Genomic DNA, 8,720 nt, shown 5'->3' with positions numbered 1-8,720 from the left:
GATGTACTGTAGCGACGTACTGTAGCGGTCGGTCGACACTGTAATACTGTCAGCCATCGGGGCTGACAGTACACGTGTGTGCGCGCTCTTCGGTCCCGCGCGTACACGTGTACACGTGCGCCCCCTGTACTTGGGGGTACACGTGGTGGTACTGTAGAGCATCGAGCCCTACAGTACCCGATCCGATTCGGAGTTGATCTAATCTAAAATAAAGCCCCCGGGGGGGGGTTATGCTACACCGCCGACTAGCTACTACCCGTCACCTGCCTCGTCCCCGGCGGGCGCACCGATGGCGCCCGCCCAACAAGGTGACGCGCGCGCATATCCGTACGGAAGGCCATTACAGAACCAGCGGGCCCCGTTCTTCAACCAAGGACTACCTGGACCCCCGCCGTGTCCGTTCTGTCCGGACCTGACCCACCGCCAGGAGCAATGTCCTGTGGTGGCGGATAGCGCGTTGCGGTCGAAGCTTTTGCAGGCCCGCGAGGCCAATTATCAAAAGCTTCGGATCCGCCAAGGTCTCCGTCCGTGTTCGCCATTCGAACGTCAACCGCCGACCGCCTGGCGAAATTCGCGTGCGCAGGCTCCCACGGGCATTAACGTGGTCGAGCCGCGCGAGACCGTCCAATCGAAAGAATCCGCGCTACCGCTGACGGATGAGTGGTCTGAGGACCTTAGGTTGACGGGGGAAGCCGGGGAGGACGCGTAGAGGCGTCGACGATCCTCCACGTGCCAAGCCTCAATAAGCAAGGCACACCGTCGACCGCTTCGGCACGCGCGCAATCGCAGAGCCGAACGGACGAAGCGGCAATTTGCTTCTTCAAGAAGCAAAATTATAAGGTCACCGCGACGGTCGGACAACGACGCGCCATGATGCGCGCCATCACGCCAGTTCTAGAATCGGGCGCCGGCCCAAATCTGATCCACGTACGCTGTGTGGCAGAACCGTGGCGCAATGCCATCCAGTCCGCGCGGAGCCCACCGCTCATCGACGCTTCGAATAGGTCGATGAGGGCCCTCGGCGAGCTCAAACTGTACGTCCGGATTGGTGAGTTCGTCGCGCGCGTACCCTTCTTGGTCGTCACCAACCTTGCGGTGGACTGTATCCTCGGAACCACGTTCCTGGACCCCGCACGCGTAGCGCGACTCCTGGCCGCTCTTGGCGGCACCGTCAGTGCGATCTCGCTCGCGAGCGTTGTCGGTAGCGAGGGTAAAGGTTACCGCTAATCGGTTTAATTTAATGTGAGAGGATCCCGTAATAGGCTACGCGGAGAAATGGAGGACCCAGTGGGTCTGAGCTTAGGAGTGGCGCGTGAGCTTCCCTGGGGGGGCCGCTTCAGCATCTTCGGGCGCGGTGTGAGAGGCCCTGGACGTGGACGAATACATCGGCGGCGCCGCGGGGCGCTGTTTCACAACCGCAAGCATGTCCTGTACGTCACGGAGCGTCGAGTGGTGCTCAATGGGCTCGCGCTCCGCTGCGGTGGAAGCCTCTCGAAGCATTGCAACGGTCTTCTACAGCTGCTGGACTTGATGCGTCCACTCGCGCGTCTGCAGTAGCGCCTGCTTAACCGACGAAGGAACTGTGGCCCCTCGGAGGAGTAAGCGTATTGCAGGGCCGTGAACGCCGCCTCCTCGCAGAGGATCTCCGGGGAAGACCGACCGGTAGGTTGCGGCGCGGGGGGGTCGGCATCCGAGCGGGTCGAAGAGCGTCTTCGGGGCCGGTCACCACGCTGACGGGTGGGGGACCCGGGGTGGGGTCAGAAAATCGCACGACACCGGGGGGTTCTCTTAAGTCCCACCGCTCCGGAGCATCCCCCTTCAGCGAGTCGCTCTGAATTGAGCCCACGCGAACGGACCGGTCGTGCGCCGGCACTGCGGTCTCCACGACGTCCTTCACCGCATCGGTCGCCGCATCTCGCGATGGCGCAAAGCTGTCATTGACCTGTTCCATACTCGCGCTGCCTGCGTCGCCCTCTTCGACTGCGTCGTTCGCGTGGGTCATGTGGGGAGACTGCGTCGCCATCGATGGCGCCCGGTCTCGGTCTCGACTCTGGACGGCATAGGCAGGGTGCCCCCCTGGTTCCAGCAGAACCACAGGAGGTCCGGCCGGCCGCTCCAGTCGATGCCCGCAGCGAAGTTTAATAGCTGTTCCACGTACCCCGCGTCGAACGCAGTGCCTTCGAGGATCTCCGCGACACGGACAGAGTAGATCGAATCGAAGAGACCCGCCGAGTGGCGGAAGAGCATGCCAAGCTCACCGATCGGTTCGTTGCGCTTCGCTACCGGCCGCCAGTCGGGACAGTTCGTGAAGAAGGACATCTCCTCGTGGGCGGCATGGAGAGAGCACAGGAAAGCCACGCCCCCCCAATCGGAGAGCACAATTGCGTGCCCCAGACGCGCCTTCGCTCCCGTCTCCGCGGTCTCCTCTCGGTCGCGAGGCATCCAATGCGCTGCGACGCACGCCATCTGGCTCGAGGTTGTCACGCAAAGGTACGCGGGCGCCCCGAACGTGAAGAATTGAGCGGAGTCGCGAGGTACAGGCCGAGCCGCGCTGGGCACCGAGAAAAACTCGGTGTTGTGCTGCATGTGGAAAACGTCGTCTACATGGCGCCAGCGCAGCCGGCTCTCGCGCCCCTCGTCTTCACTCCACCAGCGACACCGATCGAAAAGGTCCAACACCGCGACGTGGTACTTCGCGTCCTCGCAGTGGACGTAGAGCAAATCGCTGACAGTCGCGGCAAGCGCCTGAAACTGAACGAGGCGCTATCGGGACTTCCACGCGCTCGCCCGATTCTGCTGCACCACAGTACTGGGTCTGGACGGAGTCTTGATCGCGTGCGTCATCTGAATGGACGCAAACCGCGCGGCGTTCGACAAGTGACGTCGGACGTACTAGTCGACCGTGATAAGAGGGTTGCGACCCGGGGTGCGTCGGTGCGAGCAGCGGCGGCGATCCAGCGACGACCCAGGCCAGAACGACCGTACGGGATTCACGCCGTTGCGCAGGCAGGCCCGTGTGCTCAAAGCGGTGAAGACCCAACCCAGCGAAAACGTCAGCCCTGGTCCGGCTTGCGGAAGAGCCGGGTGCGGCGCCTCGGAATCGGCCCTTTGGGGCGCCATGCCTGCAGCGTGCAGCGGCGACATAGGAAGCGGCTGTTGCTCCATGTGACGCCCAAGTACGCCTCAACTGTCCTTGAGGCCGCGCCCGCGAGAGGCAGCGGCGAAGACTGTGTTGTTTGGATGCTAGGCGGTGGCAGACTGACCGGTACGGACGAATCGGCTTGCGCGGGCCGGGAAACCTCAGTGGCCTGTCGCCGTTCGCTGCAGAGGCGCCGTCGCGGTTGAAAACCGGGACCCGCTGGCGTCGGCGCTGGAGCCAGACCCGGGCTCAATGGCTAGCCGTGCGCGCGCGCAGCACGTATATCATCATGACCGTCCATCCTCGTTTGCGAGAAAAGTTGCTGTAGAGGAATTTCGTTATCGTCGGGGGAGGAGGTGTCAGAGTTCGCAGGAGAGTGATGAAGGAGAAATGGGGGTTCGGATTGGTTCACAGAGGGTGGAATCGGAGGACGCGCTTTCCAAATTGGACGAGACGGCGTACTTATATACCGCCAGCTCCCTGACCACCCAGAACGCATGGTTGTCCACGCGCAGAGGTTTGTGTCTCCACATCGCGCGAAATTATGGAAAACGTCCGGAACGGAACCGCCGGTTCGAACAGAGGGTGGCTATGGGGACATAGCGAGAGCTAAGGAGGTGTTTCTGTATTTTAAGCACCGGTGCTCGCGGAGGTTAATAATTTGGCGGTCCTGCACGGTTTACACGTCGACGCGGTTCCTACGCGTGCGGAGCGCGACTCCGTGCCAATCGGTTGTGACATGGTAAACGTGTACAGTACCACATGGTTCATCCATGCGGATGGTTGAGGCTATCGCGCGTGAACAGTAGCAAACGTGTCGTCCGTGCTGTAGTTCGTAGCTTTGACGCGTGTAAGTAGCGCACACACGTAGTGGCAGGAACCGTGCGGTAGTTAGTAATTGTAGCGCTAGTATTTTAATTATGCACAGTATCCGGCACGCACTAGGCGGCAGATACCATACTGGGACACGTATCCGATGCGTCTCTCTGAGGGGTTAGGACGTGATGCCAGTCCCCAACCGTAAAATGGAGCAAGCTCGCCCCCGTCTCTTTCGCGCCTATCTAAGACCGTTCGTTTTAGTTTATTCGTGCTGGCTTCCAACCTGTTACTCTTTGCCTCCGTACCCGCACAACGGAACGACTGCACGTAGGCGGCCACGTGTGCCACTCCCTTATCGAGAGATAGTGCGTGACGGTTAATTTGCACTCCGCGCGTCCGCGTGGCGTGCTCCCTCGGCGAAACTTCCGCTTCTTTCCCAACCCAGGGACGAGAGGAATAATTCCACACGCCCTTTGAGAATCTGAACAAGTGGCCGTATTTAAAAACTGGAGATTGGCGAACACAAAGGGGAGCGGTACGCAAAGTTGTGTTGATATTCTTGATATCTTTGTTTTGGTCTCTTGTGAAAACTCCCCGAAGGTACTCTGTCACATTCCAGCATGTAAGATTGACAACAGCAACACGAAAACATTTTACCATAAGAAGTGTCCCTATGTGGGACAACAGTCCAATAGACACCAGTGTCTAGACGACAAATGACCTCATATGAGGCCATTTGGCCTCGTGTGAGGGCACTTTTCAACTTATTTTTTCTCGACTTGTGCTAGCTCAACAAGATGGAAAAAGATACTCACGCCACCGCAGTAGACTTCTGCGTTGCGGAAAGGTGGAGTTCGGTGATATCTGCACGTCTTTTCCGGCCATTTTTAGAATGCCTGAAAAAGAAGCCTTTTGACCAACCTCAAAACGTTTTACGTTGATATCTTCGAAACCAAAACGCCTGTTTAAAAAGTCAATTGATCATTGAAACTTCATTAGATTCTTAGTCTCTCTGTGTATTGACAATTGCCATCCCAATGTTATGCAAGATGTTATCGCCGAGGGCATATACGTTAAAAAATGGTGTCCAAACTTCCGTTACAAAGTTTCGATTTAATGTATATATTTTTGCAAAAAAAGCTGGCCTCATATGAGGTCAAATCGCTTGTGTCTAGACACTAAGCGGGTGACAAGGCAGATGAGAGCAATTTTGTTGATCATGATGAATATAAAGTAGTCAATTTTGTAATTTTGCCAGAATTGTGATGAAGGAAAAACTGAGACGATGGTAGTGCAAGATTCATTTTATAGTCTTTTGCAGAGGCTGTTGACACTGATCCGGCAAGCAAAATGGATATGGTACTCTGTGGCAACAAAGTTTAGCTCGCAGCTGTCTGGAGCCTCCCTCTGGAGCGGCATTGAAGAGGCGGAAATGAAACTCTTTCGAAAGGCGCGAACAGTAAATACAAACTCAAACGGAAACAGGGCAAGCGGTCAGACCCTGGCCGCGTGTTTCTTTTGCTGAAACATCATCATAAACGATGTAGGCCACACGGCAGGCAATTTGACATACATTTAAGGGTGCCAGTCCGACTCAACGGGGCAAAGGGGTTGCTGCCTTAATATTGGACTGGAAGCGTTTGTTATGTGCAAGCACGAAGAGTGCCACGATAAGTGCGTCGAGCGTAAGCAAAAGTTATTAAGAATCGTCAATGCCCGAATAACATGAGTTGCAAATGCATTACGTCTCCGGGACCAACGATTCATTTAAAAGGTGTGATGAACCACGATGTGAACGGTATCCATAGCAACGAAAAGCATATTAGAAGGGCATGGACAGCGATCGAGGTCATGATGTTTAGATGACAACCATGGGCAGTTTCTGAAGTATATTTACTCCATACCTCTTAAAATATGCATGAAAGACGTGATGAATCGAAATCCTCATGGGGTCGTCTTTACTCGTCGTCGCCGTCTCGTGGGTCTAAGTACCGAAGATGACAGACTGTAATGCGGACAGTCTGTCCTTACGGTCCGTCAAGACGATTATTTAGGTAAGGTGTACGCTTGGTAGATTGAGGACTCTCGCTCTAGAACCATATTGCATCTAGACGACGAGTGACCCCATATGCGATTACCTTTTCAACCACTGAATTCGGTCATGCAGTATTGCAGTAAGTGGATTTTATTGCAAACCACTGCAGCAAAGTGGCAGCCGTCCTTTGACCAAATACAGTATAAGAAAGCGGCACCGGTCCGAGGGTCAGCAAAGCAACCAAACACCACAACGCATGCAGAGTGATTAGAATACAAACAGATCCTAAGACGCTCTACCCTTGCTACCATTTCTTACAGAGCATCATTGCGGCGGCAAAGAAAGCTTCTATCCAGCATGTAGAGCCCACGCCTGTAGCCAATAGCATTATCGAGCGGTAACAGTCCCAATTGGGCCGTCACCGAATCGGGTGTTTGACTTTACGCTTTACGCTATCACGCTATTCCCCACATTCGCAACTGTTCTTTAATCCTGCCGCACAATACAGCATACAGTACTCTTGTAGGACACCGCATCTATCAAAGAAATTCTTCATGGCCGATGAGGATTACCTTTAGTCGGCTTCTTCCGTGCTTTTTCATGTTCATCGCGTTGAGGGCACATTCCTCTTCAAACCATCCGGAGACATGCTCACTTTGTTTTCTTCGTGTGCAGAACTTTCGCACACGACCGGATGTTTATTGTACATCAAGCAATCTTCATCCTATACTACCCACGCCTCTCTTCTCTCACTTCTTCTTCAAAGAAGGTAAGATCCTGCTAAAACTACTCCCACATCAAATCCGAAAACTTGGTCATCGCTGGCACGTCATCTTCGTCCTTGGAATGCTGAATGTAAACCCCTGCCTTGAAGTAGCATTCTGCATCCTCCCAGAACGACGCATCCAGCTCCACTTCACTCCCATTCCCTGATATGACAAACTTCTTATCCGTCACGGTCACGGAGTAATACGTCATACTCGACGTTCTAGTACCGATGAAAGTTCTCTCAACCTTGGCGTCATCACCGTCTTCCGCGTTCAACCTCAACGTCGCCATGATTGCGTCCGAATAGCCGTTATACTCGCGCATCCACACCATGCGCAGCGCGGGCTTCTCCGTGCAGTGCACCTGCATAAACGTGAATTCCTCCATGTCGGATTCCGGTGTCGGGAACGAGATATGGCCCACCATGCGGTGATAATCTCTGACGCTCCACGCGCTCTCGTCTTCATCCGTGTCAGTTTGGCGCAGCTCGGAGCGACGTCCCTCTCCAGTCATCCGAAAAGTCAAGTAGCCGTCGTCATCGAGGTGGAAGTACTCTTCGGCGACGTCATATGGCTTGTAGGCGACCGTGTTCGATTCGGGTGCCTGCAACTTGGAACGCTCGAGCACATGGTGGAATTGAGTGGCAGCCCGAGGAGAGGTGTAGCCTAGGGCGAGGCCGGATAAAAGGCAAGCGAGGGTGAGTGTGGCGATCATGATGAATGTGATGGGGTGGACCTCGTGAATGGGTAGAGCTGTGGTGAGGCAAAGGGTGAGATGATGGTGAAGCAGGATGCCTTTTATATTGTCTTTTGCAGTGGCGGCTAATGCATATAGGGGCCCACGTTTGAAGCGTTCGCTCGGACTGCCTTGGCGATGTGGTAGTGAAGCTTTTTCGCGGCGCGAGTAGAGAAAACGTAAACGTAGTGGCGATGTGGTAGTGAAGCTTTTTCGCGGTACGTGTAGAGAAAACGTAACGTATACAGTACGAAACAAGGCAACTGGTACAATGGGAGGCGGGAACTCATTGAGTCAGTGAGAGTGATATCAGCAGGCATTTACTGCATCCTTTACTAGAAGGGCAGATGACTTGAAAGTGGGCACAGGAATGAAACCAAGCAAGGAATACTGGGCACTGTGCAGTTGATGTCGTGGAGGGATGAGAAACATCTCATAAACATCTGCCGCGTACACAAAGGATATTTCAAAGAACAATTTGTTGTTTGCATAGAGAATCTCGCGATAGGGGTTTCTCGTGATCAGCGTGGAGAGTTACTTGCTCTGTGTTGTACCCTTCAAGGGTACGTGTTGAGCATGAATGATGGAGATGAGAGAGTGAGGAGCGGGAGGTAGAAATGCCACCTCTCTTCTCGGCAGAGATGGAAGCAAACCAATAGAGAACAAGGAACGAGTCGATGGTGAGAAAATATTGATGGCAGGTCATCGTCACGTGGTGGAAGGCAGCAGTGTTTCTACGAGGAAGTCATGTTCGGCTTGAAGAATGATGGAGTCGATCAGATTTTTTTTTTTTTCGCTTTGCCTTTTCGTGGCATTAACGTTGTCCGTAAAGTCATGGAAACGCGTGTTTTGGCGGCCAGTTTGATCGGATTTTCTGAACACACAATTTTCAAACAACGCGTTTGGCAAAACTCACAGCATACCGAAAACTCGGGGCATGTGAGTTTTCCACGAGTTTCACATCCGCCTGATCACAGCAGTGCCGGATCGACCCGTCGTGAAGAAAAACGAAGTGCGTCTTCTGTTCTTTTCATCAGCACAGACGAGTCTTAGACTGCACGGCTCGCATCGATATGCTTCATGGACGCCCCTATCGCTTCATCTGCGCAGAGTCCATCAATGGATCAAAGCGTGACAGGATCTGCCACAGATGCCGCCGAAGCAACCGCGAAAGGTAGACAAGTAGAAGCTTCTAAAAAGCGGTCCTCTCTAAACGGCCCCCCC

The sequence above is a fragment of the Chondrus crispus genome, genomic scaffold (assembly GCF_000350225.1).
Source record: "Chondrus crispus Stackhouse genomic scaffold, scaffold_102, whole genome shotgun sequence".
In the NCBI taxonomy this organism is placed as follows: Eukaryota; Rhodophyta; class Florideophyceae; order Gigartinales; family Gigartinaceae; genus Chondrus; species Chondrus crispus.
The sequence above is the reverse complement of the archived record's forward strand: the minus strand, read 5'-3'. Positions refer to the sequence as shown.